Source organism: Sminthopsis crassicaudata, chromosome 1 (assembly GCF_048593235.1).
Source record: "Sminthopsis crassicaudata isolate SCR6 chromosome 1, ASM4859323v1, whole genome shotgun sequence".
NCBI classification, from domain to species: domain Eukaryota; kingdom Metazoa; phylum Chordata; class Mammalia; order Dasyuromorphia; family Dasyuridae; genus Sminthopsis; species Sminthopsis crassicaudata.
In genome coordinates this window covers 62,109,984-62,124,329 of record NC_133617.1, presented here as the reverse complement: position 1 = coordinate 62,124,329, position 14,346 = coordinate 62,109,984, and the positions used below count along the sequence as shown (strand labels likewise).

Here is a 14,346-nt window from a genome sequence, read left to right as displayed (position 1 = left end):
TAGCAGAAGCTCCTGAGGGTTTAGGGATCATTATTTTAGGAATGATATTGACAGCTTGGAATATTCAGAACAGGGTGAGTAGGATAATAAAGGAGCTGTGGACATCATCTTCTGTGGAGATCATTTGAAGTGACTGATGTTTTAGATTGGATAAGTCTTGGAGGGAGGGATAGGGAAGAAGACAGGATAGTTTTCATGATGTAGTTTAAAATATTTGTTTAGGAGCAAGGTGGCCCCAAAGACACAACTAAGAATAATGGAGAAACTGTAGATTTCAGCAATTTCTCAACATTTTTACCTATCTAAAAGTGGAATTGGTTGACCTGAATTGGCAATGGGCTCCTTTCACTAGGAGTCTTTTATTAGAGATTGCTAAAAACTTAATTGACATTGTATAGGTCATTACTTTTTACAGAATTAGATGAAAATTGGAGGACCCCTCCAAACCTGAGGTGCTAAGATTTCCAACATGGATAAATTCCAAACTACAGAATTTGAGACATGTAAGACATTTTAGAAATACAACCCTTTCCCGATATTATAATTCAAAAACAAGAGATGTGAAATGACATATACTCTAAGATCAAAACAAATGGGAGAGCTGAGGATGTTAGGCAGAATTTAGCAAACCTGGTACTTTTTCCTCCATATAATTCTGCCTTAACTTTCTATCACTAAGCTGTTTTCTATGTTCTTGTCATACTTCAGGAATATATAGAATATTAGAGCTGGAAGGAACCTCAGGGGCTATGCAAATAAAGTATTAAGATCTTAACTTTGTGCCGCTTAGACACTGCAGTTTAAATACTGAAAATAATTCTTAACTGTATTTTTTGAAAAGAGTTTTATTTCTCTATTGTGCAAAAGAGTTGAGTTTCTTCCTGTGGTCGGGAAAGCTGGCTGCTTAGATAAGCCCTAGAAAAGTTGCCCTAGGCAATAGAAATTAAGTGACTTGGAGAGTGCGACTGAGGAGAGGTCACACACTATCACTGCCTCATGTTGTATTTCAGTACTGTAAGTGACAATTCTCTTCAATAAATATGTTCTTTCATAAATAAGAACTGGATTCTTTAAAGGTGAAATAAGAATTTCTGTATTCTTTAGGTTACAGGGAAACTAGTTAGCAAATATTTACTAAAACTATATATGGTGAACTCTGATGGGGGTAGGGAAGATGGAGATAATTGACCTGGTCTTGCTCACAGGGAGCTTGTAATATTTTGTCCTTTGGGAGCAATGACCATATTTAATGCAAGCTTTAAATCCCCTGTGTTTGGCGCAGTACTCAACACATCTAAGCTTCTTAAATGTTTGCTACTGTTATCAATATGTCTAAAAAATGTATTCTAGGTCTGTGGAACCAGTTAAAACTTCAAGTAATAGTAATGAATGTTGCCAACATTCGTCATTGCTATTTCTCATATATTTGGAGCAAAGAGATTTTACTTTAAAAATTTACTCTCAAAATCACACACAAAAAAAGAAATGATATTGTTGCAGGATTGCGCCACATTGTGAATTCTGGGTGTCCCCGAAGGAGGGGATCTAAAGAAGTATCCTTAAGTTCCTTCTCTATTTTGCTTATAAACTACTTGTGTCTAAACCTACTAGTATTTCTTTGAACTCACCTCTTGGAGTCGGTAGTGTGGATAGCTCCTTAGTATCCTGCAGAGACGAGTTAAAGGGTGGGGGAATTGTGGGAGGTAGAGTGAGGTGGGGGTGGGAGAGTGGGAGAGCCGCCCCTGCTGGAAGCTACTTGTCTTGACCGCATGTTCCTAGGCGCAGCGCTTTTCCTGGTTTGGCCTTGGTGTTTTGCCTTTAAGAGCTCCCCAGTGTTTTGGGGGTAGTAATGGACTGTGTATGCTGACCCTGGTGCGCATGTTCAGGGTAGTGACGCCGCGGCTCCATGTGTAAGAAGCGCATTATTTGGCAACCGGAGGAGCGGCGGAGAAGAGGATTAGAGGGATCCCCGCCTGAGGGAAAGTTGGGGCTGGTGGTAGTGGCTGGGGGAAAGCCGGAGAACGTACACGTTTAAAAAAAAAAAAAAATCCAAACCGCCCAAACCTGTCTTGAACTGCATTTTAGTGTCTTCTTAGGGTAAGGTCCGGATTAAAACTTAGGGTTTTTTTGGGGGGCGAGGATAATGAGAGGGGCGTGGTGGTGGGGTGCAGTGGACTTGGAGGGGGGAGAATGGTAGAAGTTATTAGAAAAATGTATTGGAATTGATATGTTCTGCCCCCTCCCCCTCCCATGTAGGAAACTGAAACTACCTATAATAAACCGGTTAACTGGGGCTATTTCTGACCTGAGTGAGAAAAGTCTGCAGCACCACGCATATTTGTCGGAGTCGGTGGTTATTATTATTTTTTAATCTTCTGGAAAACAACTTGTTTCCAAGTTGGCGCTGGGGGAGTGTGGTGGGCGGAGGTGGGTCGTGGAGGAAAAAAAAAAAAGTCAAAGAGTTAAATTTCTGTGAGCTTCTTCCGCTTTACGTGAAGGTTCTCTTCTCTTCCCCCCCCTCCCCCGCGTCCGCCACCCCCCGTTTGAGATCCGATTCGTTGTGGAAGGGACGAAAGTTTTTTGGGGAAAATGTATCTTGTGTGGGAGTGGATGCTAACAGGAAAAGCAGGATGAGGAAGAACTATTTATTGTTTCTAAAACTTATTAAAGGCTTTTAATCTTTCCTGCTGCCTGCTTCCTTCTTTTCCTCCATCACACGCGTTTCCCTCTTCCTCCCGGGCTAGGGAGGAGATAGTGCTTGAGTTGGATGTAGTCGGAAAAGCCGATAGTATTACGTTGAAAGGCGCGACTTTAAAATGGTCAAATTGAGATCTGGCGCTTTGAAAAAGAGGTGCTCTTTAGGGGATCTTGTTTGGGAGTGCGGTGGCCGGTCTTGTTGGATACTTTTTTGGTCTTATATTTTGTGAAATAGCCATTCCCTGCTTCATCTCAATTTGTGGGTGTGGAGCACAGCAGCAAGAGCCTAGGGTTTCTGGGTGGCTTTACTCAGGGGTGGGGGTGGGGTGGGGGGTAATGGACATATTTGTGTGTGTCTCTTTTGGTTGAGCCCCAGTCGTGGCACTTAACCCGGCTGTGGCAGCCAGACCGAATCTCCTGTCAGAATAAGAGTCCCCCCTCAAAGACATTGATCTATTCTCATTCTCTCTCCCTCTTCATTCCTCTCCTTTCCCTCTCCTCTCCTCTCTTCTCTTCTCTTCTCTTCTCTTCTCTTCTCTTCTCTTCTCTTCTCTTCTCTTCTCTTCTCTTCTCTTCTCTTCTCTTCTCTTCTCTTCTCTTCTCTTCTCTTCTCTTCTCTTCTCTTCTCTTCTCTTCTCTTCCTTCTCTCATCTTCTCTCATCTCATCACTCCCTTTTCTCCCTCTCTTCCTTTTCTCTTACCTAGTCTTTTTCTCTCCCTTCCCACTCCGTCTCTTTTTAAAAATCTCTCCTCTCTCCTTTCCTTCCTCTTTCCTCCCCTTTTCTTTTCTCTTCCTCTCCCTTGAACTTCCTTTTTTTTTTTTTTTTTTTTTTTTTGCCCATTTTCAGAGATTTACCTCTTCATTCTTCGTTTTGATCTTTATTTATTTTTTTCCCCTTTTACCTGTCTGTAATGGGTCAGCAGCTGTGACTAGACCATTTTCACTCAGTGGCAGCTGGGTTCCTTCAGGGATTATCTTGAGAATTTTGAGGTGGCTATTTCCACTTTTGAAAATACCTGAGGTTTGATAAAAAATACTTTAAGTAATTTTTGAGATATTATTTTAAATTAGCATCATGGAAAGTTTTTCTGAAATCTTTAAAAAATCTTGAATTTTGTTAAAGTTTGTGGGTCAGTCCAAAAAGAGTGTAAGGATTATCCTTAACCTTTGAGCTTTGGTCTTTTTAGATCAAAGTTTCACTTAAAGGATTTTATTTTTTCTGTCCTCAGCTCCCTAGACTCCCCCCTCCAAAAGGAAAAAAAAGCAAACCAAAAAACTGCACACACAACAGCAACCTATTGGGTTTTTTTTGTTGGTTTGTTTGTTTTTTGTTTTTTTAATCCATTCCCTTATTAAGTGCTGATTCATACAGTGACACCTTCTGGTAGTGATAAGCATGAGGAGGCTGGTATATCCTGTATATGACTTTTGGACATTTATTTAGAATCTTAGAATATTACAGCTACAGGAAGAACCTTAAAACAGTATTAGATAGAGCTGAAAGGGAATTCTAGTTTTACCTCTCTAAATTTTAAATATCATATCAGATATATAGAGAAGTGAAATGAATTGGCCAAGAACACACAATGTCTGAAGTAAAACTGCTGTGACCAGTGGACTATTACAACTTTTTCCATTGCTGAGTCTTTCCAGACTAATCTTTTTCCACTCTAGAAGTTTTTTGTGGTTGTTACTTTTAAAAACAAAACAAACAGCTACAAGGCAATATATTTGTTGTTGCTTACCAATTTGGATCATCTGTCTATAGTCTTCAGATGAATCTCTTTCCACTATTAGAGAGTTTTTTGTAGTTGTTAACTTTTAAAAATAAAACAAACTTAGATACTGGGCAATGTATTTATTGTCACCAATTAGGGTCTGGTAGGTTAAGAAGAGGAGGAGTTAAGACTTTGTAGCAGGTTTATTGAGAGATTATACACTATCCTCCATAGGTGCAGCAAAGTGAACAAACATAAATTAATGCTCTCTTCATACAGGCTGTTTCTTCTAATATCATGGTGGTGGGTTTTGTTGTTATTATTTTGTTTTTTATTCACAAAGGGATGAAATTACTGTTTTGGCTTTTTTTTGGTAGTGAGATAATTGAAAATGCTGCTCAGTTTATTATTATTATTGACTGATATTTATATAGTGTTTAAAGACTTACAGAATGCTCATGTATTACAATTTGCTTCTTTTAAATACCCTTTTGAATATTTATAAATATTAACCCCGTTTTACAGATTAAAAAACAGTCTCAGAAAAGTTAAATAAATAAGACACTTTCCTTTTTCATGTTCCTCCCCTTTCTACCTATGGAACAATCTCTTGTTTAAAAAGGTTCAGTAAAGATAACCAACAAATAAACCAAATCTTACAGTATATGTAATGTTTCATATCCTTGTGCATCCAGTTTTGCCAAAAAGAAAGGTACATGTTAAAGGAGATGTGAGATGCAATAATTTAAAGGGATAAGAAGTACACAAAAGTGTCTTGCAGGATAGAGTGTGATTAAAGGCAAAAGGAAAGATCCGGACAAAAGGATATAATTTTTTATTATTATTTTTTTTAAGTAAAGAGATTACTTTTAGCTGTGTCATGAAAGTTTTATGGAAATAGTGGCCCCTTAAGGCCATAAAGGAAGTAAGGGAACTTGAATATTCAGTTATGGATAATGAGTATTTTAGGTATGGGAAATGGATTGTTCAGATACTCATATGAGAAATAGATTTACAGCTGGAGTGAGATCACAGAAACAATTTATTGACCAGCCTTTTTTGGAATATACAGTATGTGAAGAACAGGAGTAGTGTTGAAATAATGCTCAAAGGTAGGTAGAAAAGTGGATGTTAGAGCCTTCAGGGCTGGTGGATATGACAGTTGATGGGAAGCTACTGAAATGGTTAAGGAGAATGACAACTGGGAAATAGCTTTTAGATTTGGAATTTAAAAGAGATCATTAGTGATCTTGGAGAGAATAGTTTCAGTAAAAAGATAGGAATAAAAGTGAGATTGCAAGATTTGAATGAGTAGTAGGGAAGTGGATACAGTGAATCAGTAGGAATGTACACTTTTTTTGAATTTATATAATGAGATATTGGAAGATAGCTTGAAGGGATGAGAGGGTTGTGGAGAGCATTTTTTAGAGGTAGAGGCAGGAGGATAGGTCTTTGTAAATACAAGGAAAGGAATTGGAAGAGTTGGAAAGTAGAGGAAAGAGAAAGAAGGAAGAAAATGTTAAATGAAGCAAACTTCTTAAAGAGCTGGGAGAGAATATGATCCAAATGTATATAAATGGGGGAAGTTAAACTTGGCAAAGGTCTCTTCTTTGAAAACCTAAAGGAATAGAAAGAAAGTGGTTCAATAATGAGAGGTCTCAAGTGTGGGGAAGGGGGAGAAATATCAGGGAGTTCATATCTCAGCAAAGCAGATGCCATTAATTGATAATTGAAATAGAGGAAAGTAGAAAAAGTTAGAAAGGCTCTAAGCATCAGTCCTGAAGTCAGGAGGATCTGAGTTCAAATCTGGTTTCAGACACAACACTTCCTAGATGTGTGACCCTGAGTAAGTCACTTAACCCCCAATTGTCTGGGGCAGGATACTAAGGAGCTATCCACACTACCGACTCCAAGAGGTGAGTTCAAAGAAATACTAGTAGGTTTAGACACAAGTAGTTTATAAGCAAAATAGAGAAGGAACTTAAGGATACTTCTTTAGATCCCCTCCTTCGGGGACACCCAGAATTCACAATGTGGCGCAATCCTGCAACAATATCATTTCTTTTTTTGTGTGTGATTTTGAGAGTAAATTTTTAAAGTAAAATCTCTTTGCTCCAAATATATGAGAAATAGCAATGAGAAATAGCAATATAATAATTTTCTAATGTATTTTCGAGGCAATGTGATATGGCATGTGATCTCTAATAATAGCAGCTAGTTTTTATATGGCTCTTTAACATTGGCCCTCCCAGAATCATATAACCAATATGTGAGAAAATACCTTTGAACCTGCTTCTCAGACCAGCTTTTTATTTACCATACCTTTCATATATGTATGCATGTACATATGTTTGTAGATATTCATGAAAGCAATAGAGAAAATGTTAATAATGCATATTAAATTCTCAATATTATTTTATTTTTCCAAATACATGTAAAGATAGTTTTTCACCATTCATTTTTGTAAGACTTTGTGTTCCTTATTTTTCTTTTTCCACCTTCCCCCCAAGATAGCAAGCAATCTAATATATAAGTTAAATATATTCAGTACTTTTAAACATATTTCCATATTTGTCACCTTGTACATGAAAAATCAGACCAAATTGGGGGAGGGGGGACCATGAGAAAGAAAAAGCAAGCAACATACATAAAAAAAGCTTTTTAATTTGATGTAATAAAAATTTTTTTGTTATCAATAATGATCTCTAGTTCTTCTTTGGTCAGGAATTCCTTCCTCCTCCACAAGTCTGAGAGGTAAACTATCCTATGTTCCCCTAATTTATTTATGATCTCGTTCTTTTATGCCTAAATCATGAACCCATTTTGATCTTATCAAGATAAGATACCACATACCATACCAAAGTATGTGGTGTTAAGTGTGGTTCCATGACTAATTTCTGCCATATTAATTTCCAATTTTCCCAGCATTTTTTGTCAAATAATGAATTCTTATCCCAAAAGTTGGGATCTTTGGGTTTGTCAAACATTAGATTGCTAATAGTTACTGACTATTTTGTCTTGTGAACCTAACCTATTCCACTGATCAACTAATCTATTTCTTAGCCAATACCAAATGGTTTTGGTGACTGCTCCTTTATAATATAGTTTTAGATCAGGTACAGGTAGGCCACCTTCATTTGATTTTTTTTTTTTTAATTCCTTTGAAATTCTCAAGGTGGTCCAGACTCTTCTAGAGATAGCATTCTATTATGTATCTAAATATTATGCCATTTGTTAAATTTTAAACTGTCATTATAATATTAGAAGTTGTTTCAGATTGATCACTTTTATGGCTGATAGACTTTTTAAAACAGTTGTCTGAAATGCACTTACCCAATTCTTAATTCACATTTAGAACTTCATATTCAGTAGTAAAGTCATGATAATAAGGATTATCTGGAGAAATTATTCTCAGAAATTGATGTGTTAAGTGCCTGATGTTGGATTTAAGCTCAGGTTCTCCTGAATTAAGGGCCACAGCTCTGTCCACTGAGATATCTAGCTGCCCCTATTGTAAGTAATTGGGATTAAATGACTTGCCCAAGGTCACACAGCTAGGAAGTGTTAAGTGTCTGAGACTAGATATGAACCCCTCTTATACTCTAATTGAGAAGAGGGAAAAACTTGTACACAAATTAGAATTGTGACAGGTTCCCCAGACAATTCCATATTCTACTTGAATTGAGCAAGGATTGAGAAGGGTAGGAATCAGAAAAAACTGGGTTTCTTTGAACTGATCAAGGATAAGTAAAATCTAAAAATTACGATGAGAAGGGTATTTATTCTAGGTGTAGGCATCATTTGCCAGGGAAGTTCTGGGGATTATAACTAGGTAATTTGTCTTCAAAGTGTAAGTGTAAAGTGTGAAGGGTCTTGAACTACAGGATTTTGACTCTTTGGTAGGGAGGGGGAAGCCCTTGAAGATGTCTGAGCAGTAAGGTAATGGATTATTTTCTACAAAAACTAAAGTTTAGTTTCCTTTTCCACCACAACTTCAATTTAAATCCATCAGCTAATATAGAAGTTTCATTCTAAAATTCACAAGCCAAGATGTTTGAAATTTTTTTATTAAAATGCTCCCTTTGACAAAGTTAAAGCTTGTTCTTAATTCTATTTCAAGAAGCTGTTAAAAAGAGGAAGAGGTTTGGATTAATTTGAATATTTGAAAGTACTACAATTTGTGCTTTGTCTAATTTCCTGTTAAAGAAGAGTGACATTTTTGTGTCTTCTGATGAAATATAGGTATGGTTTTAATAAGCAAAAAAGAAAGTTATTTCTGTTGGAAAAACAATGAAATATCATGTTTTTTTCTTTCCTCTTCTGTTTGTAAGGTTTATATGAGAAATGTTGTGTAATCCACCAATCCTATTTTATTAACTGGTTGGTTGTTTTAACAGGAAAGGGTGTCTTGAATTGTTTTAGGAGTAGGCTTAAGTATAGGCTCATGTTTGTTAGAGTCTGAGTCAGCTACCTCTAAATACTTTCTTTTATGTTTTATTAGTTAATTATCATATAATGTTCCTTCTAAAATGAACTCAAAGGTAGAAAGGCATTATATCCAGAGTAGCTAGGTTAAAAAATGAACCAATGTATACTGAAATGCTGGTATGGAAAAAGAACTACTATGCCCTTTCTACAAGAATTATCATTGGCTGTGGCCATTAAATATCACTGCTTTTGTGAACCCAATTCATAGTTCTCACTAACAGTGGTGATAAAAGACTACCAAAAAGAATTATGTACTAAGTTTCTTAAAAACTTTTCAAACTTTCTATTCCTTCTGAAAATGTAAGTTGGTGATTTTTTTCCCCTACCTTACCACTTTATTGCCCTCATTGTGGAAGAAATAAGAAATAACCAGAAAGCAAAGTGGATTTCAGTACTTTTTTTTTTTTTTTAAGTTTTTATCATTTTTATGGAACTATAGCTAGAGTGCTGAGGGGAGAGGAAGAGAAATGATCTGGGTCCTCAGCAGTTCATAAAAACACATTAAACTCTTTGAAGATTTTATACAATGGAAGAAAAATCTAGTTGTTGATTCAGTTATTGACTACTTATTATAAATCTATTATGGTTCTAGGCTCACATAGCTTAAATTACTTGCTCAGGGTCTCATAACTGATAGACTAAATTAGAAGCTTCATCTAGGTTAATTCCTAAATCAGAGCTTTCTATTATAAGGGAGGATGCTCAACTGGAGGATAGGAGGTAAGCCCTTTAATATCTTAATGAGCTTCAACTTTCTCATCTGTAAAATGGAGTATTTATAATACTTGTCCTGTCTTCTTCACCCTCTTGACCTTTTCCTGGACTAAACCACCCAGAACTCCTCCAACCTGCTTTGACTGCTCACATGGCTTGGGTGAGATAGCAGTCACCAACTTGATTTCTTCCACTGAGATAGAGGGGCCATCAAGCCTTTACATCTACCCTGTGGCTTTAAGGTCCTTCAGTCCTTAACACCTGCTGTGCCTTCAGGACCTGATGATGATGATAATAGCTAGGATTTATATAACTCTTTAAGGTTCAAAAAGTACTTTACAAAAACTATCTCACAACCACCCTGGGAGGTAGGTGTTGTTATTATCTTCATTCCTGCTCACCCCAATCCCCATTTCTCTTTCTTCTATTACCTGACTTAATAAGTGACCTAGGAACCTTTGGGTCTTGCTATTCCTTCTACACTGTTAGGATTTCTGATGTCTTTATATATCTTTTGCAGTTGAACTTTATATATTTACCCAAATTAGTTTGTGAACATCATGAGAGCAGGAACTGGCTTGATTTTTCTTATGTCACTATTGCTTAGCTAGTGCTAAGGGCTTAATAATGCTTTTTCATTCATTCACTGGGTTGCTGTAGAAAAGAGCTTTGTTAACCTTAAAGTGATAGAACAAAGTGAGCTGCTAATACTAATAATAAATTAGTATTAATAGATACAATATTAAATTTTGAAATCTCACTTATCAAACTAAGAAATTAATATATCTGAAATAGTGAAATTGTGAATGGTTATGATTTTGTAAAAATGCCAAAGTGATCATTGGTTTCCATAATGGGGATATTTTCATTCTAGAATTCATAGCCTGGCCTCTAAAAGATACATAATGAAAAGAAAGATTGGGAAATCAGCAAATTACCCTCAAGATATTTATGGACCCCTGGCTCTTGGATTATCTACCTCTGTGGTTGTGTTTCTTGGAGAGAATAGACTATGTATCTGGGCAAAGAATAGTGAATACAAACTCTACATCTCATTTTGGGTAGGAACAGAACAAGTCACAGAGGATGAACAGGTGTAGGTGAGTTGTAATTTTTATCCCAAGTGTTATATCTTTCTCTTCAAACTTCCCCATTATCAAAGGTACTATTAAAAATGGAATAGTATTGTTGGACTTCTGTTAATGTACTAGCATTATACTTTGATGAACATAGATCAGATAATATAAACCCATTGCTCTAAAGGAATTGGGAAGTGGTCTGTGTTTCTTTATTCTAATTAGTACCTCCTAAAGTAAGGCTGGTCTGATGCATAGCATGGTGGGTTTAGAGCCAGGAAGACCTATGTTCAAAATGCTTATTACAGAATAGCAAAATTTGAGACTTAGAAGTGTCCCATCTATTTTAACCTATTCACCAAGGGAATCTCTCTCTCTCTCTCTTTAATAATTTATTAATTTTATAATTATATATTTTTTGACAGTACATATGCATGGGTAATTTTTTTTTACAACATTATCCCTTGTATTCACTTTTCCAAATCCCTCCCCCCCACTCTCTCCCCTAGATAACAGGCAATCCCATATATATTAAATGTATTACAATATATGTGTGTAAAACCAAATTTCTTGTTGCACGGTAAGAATTGGATTCCAAAGGTATAAGTAACCTGGGTAGAGAGACAATAGTGCAAACATTTTACACTCCTTCCCCAGTGTTCCTTCTCTGGGTGTAGCTGTTTCTGTCCATCATTGATCAACTGGAACTGAATTAGATCTTCTTTATGTTGAAGATATCCACTTCAGTCAGACTATATCTTCATACAGTATCGTTGTTGAAGTGTATAGTGATCTTCTGGTTCTGCTCATTTCACTCAGCATCAGTTCATGTAAGTCTCTCCAAGCCTCTCTGTATTCATCCTGCTGGTCATTTCTTACAGAACAATTGTAGCGAGCTGTCGTCTCCAGAAGCTGCCGGATGGCTCTCTGGGAAGAGATCTGCTGTGTCTACTCAAATCTCTCAGACAGATTCTTCTTCCTGTAGTGAACCGTTGTCTCCAGGTAGTTGCTGTTAACTCTTGTCCAAAGAAGAGACTTCCCTTCCTGCAGAGAGCCCCGTCAAGCCTGATGCAATTCAGAGTCTTCCTTCTTGAATCCTGGCTTTGAATCTCCTCCAGCTCTTATCCTTCTCCAGGCCGATCTGCCCTGCGCCCAGTGCTGTCCTCTCTTTTATTCTCCCAGAGAATGGGCGTGGGATAATGCAAGGGCTTCTGGGAAGAACCACCTCAGCCAATGAGCTTGCCCCCTCTATCAAGTCAACCTGAGTTCTCACCTTGTAACTATCCAGACAACCTCAGTTCTCACTTAGTAATCCTAACATCTCCCCCTTTCTTTTGATTTAGAACATAGGACAATCATGACCTTGAAACATAAATCCATCAATATGAGAAGTATTACAGATAATTACATAAATGACCTTGAAACATAAATCCATCAATATGGGAAGTATTACAGATAATTACATAAATTACATAAGCACATAGTAACATAGTAACATAACACATGCTAGAAGTATATAACATAATCATAATCATAAATTGAAAATTTATAAATGTCCATAAGTCCATTGTCCATTATTCTCATCTTGTGTGAGGAAGTCCAATGATTCCTGCTGATTTTAAAGTTCTTTAACAGTCTTTTTATTATCCATGCTCTTTCGGTGTAAGATGTTTCTTAGATCTTCTCCTTTATTTTGAGGTCTTTCTCTTTTTCTGTCTCTCTCTGGTGGACAAGGCGAATATGACTCGTTGGCACCCATCTGATTCCTTCTCCTGCTGAAGAAATACAAGCAAACCCTCTCCCCCAGGCAGTTAACCTATCTGGTCCCTTCCATTCACCACTTTCTGGATCTCTCCACATCACCTGGCGATTATCTAAGGACAGTGGAGATGCTCTCACTGGACACTGCCCTTCTGGTGGGTTATAAAACCTGTCTGCTGGAGCCAGCGCATCTTTGTCAAAAATTAGAAAATTAATGGTATAGAGAACTAAATTTAGAAGTTCCCTAGGGCTACCTGTGGCTCCCCCTTTCTTTTGTTTTTGGAGGAGTGTCTTAATATCTCTGTTTCTTCTCTCTACTATTGCCTGCCCTTGAGGATTAAAGGGTATGCCCGTGGTATGTAAAATCTTATACTGTGCACAAAAGTGTGTAAAATGTTTGGACGTATATGCAGGTCCATTGTCTGTTTTTATTGCTTGTGGCACACCCATAATTGCAAAAGCCTGTATAAGGAATTCAGTGACCACTCGGGCTGTCTCTTTTGCTGCTGGCATTGCAAATGTGAATCCTGAAAAGGTGTCTACCACAACATGAATAAAAGATAGACGACCAAAAGATTTATAATGGGTCACATCCATTTGCCAGATTTCATTGGGTCTCAAACCACGAGGATTCTTCCCTGGAGGGAGTGTAGGAGCGTGGAAAGGAAGACAAGCTGTACAGCTTTTTACTATGCTCCTAGCTTCCTCTCTTGTGATTCCAAATTGTAAACGTAAAGCTCGAGCAGCCTGATGATATTTTGAATGAGATTCTTGTGCTTCCTGAAATAAAGGACTACTGGCTAACATGGTTAGAAGGCTATCTGCCTTTGAATTTCCATCAAAAATGGGACCTGGAAGTCCACTATGTGAGTGGACATGCAAGATATAAATCTTGCCTGGATGTTTTCTCACTTGCTCTTGAAGTTCCTTAAAGAGCTGATAAATATTGGAGGCTGCAAATTTTATTTGGGCTGTGGCAATTCTTTGTACTACACCTACTGAATAGGCTGAATCAGTAATTATATTTACGTCTCCTGGGTAATAAGTGATATAAAATAAGTGGGTAATAATTGTAACGAGCTGTCGTCTCCAGAAGCTGCTGGATCGCTCTCTGGGAAGAGATCTGCTGTGTCTACTCAAATCTCTCCAACAGATTCTTCTTCCTGTAACGAACCGTTGTCTCCAGGCAGTTGCTGTTAACTCTTGTCCAAAGAAGTGACTTCCCTTCCTGCAGAGAGCCCCGTCAAGCCTGATGCAATTCAGAGTCTTTCTCTTGAATCCTGGCTCTGAATCTCCTCCAGCTCTTATCCTTCTCCAGGCCGATCTGCCCTTTGCGCCCAATGCTGTCCTCTCTTTTATTCTCCCAGAGAATGGGCGTGGGATAATGCAAGGGCTTCTGGGAAGAACCACCTCAGCCAATGAGCTTGCCCCCTCTATCAAGTCAACCTGAGTTCTCACCTTGTAACTATCCAGACAACCTCAGTTCTCACTTAGTAATCCTAACAAACAATAATAGGGAATCTCTATCTCAATATTCCCAACAAGTAGTTTATCCATGTCTCTCACATTGACTCTTTGTATTCAAACAGGAAACCTTGTTTGGGTTGGTATGCTCTAGTTAAGGCCTTGGTCAATTTCTTACCTTAAGATTGATAATTGATTTCTTTGCTTCAAATGGTTCTTTTAAATTTATTTATTATTATAGCTTTTTTTTTCAAAACATATGCATAGGTAATTTTTCAACATTGACCCTTGCAAAAACTTCTGTTTCAACTTTTCCCCTCCTTTCCTCCACCTCCTCCCTTAGATGGCAGGTAGTCCCATACATGTTAAATATGTTAAGGTATATGTTAAGTACTACACACACACACACACACACACACACACACAC

General features: G+C 37.5%; 1 protein-coding gene across 7 annotated transcripts in view; it reads left to right on the top strand.

Moving 5' to 3' along the window:
- GATAD2A (GATA zinc finger domain containing 2A) overlaps nucleotides 1–14,346 on the top strand; it is a 198,795-nt gene that overhangs the window by 20,042 nt on the left and 164,407 nt on the right. For 4 of the 7 annotated variants that reach the window (XM_074306965.1, XM_074306929.1, XM_074306972.1 and 1 more), the window contains exon 1: nucleotides 1,886–2,097. The exons of the other annotated variants lie outside the window; for them this stretch is intronic. The gene's annotated coding sequence lies outside the window, so the exon portion shown is untranslated. Of the gene's footprint in view, nucleotides 1–1,885; nucleotides 2,098–14,346 lie in introns of those variants that run through there. 7 annotated transcript variants of the gene reach the window in all.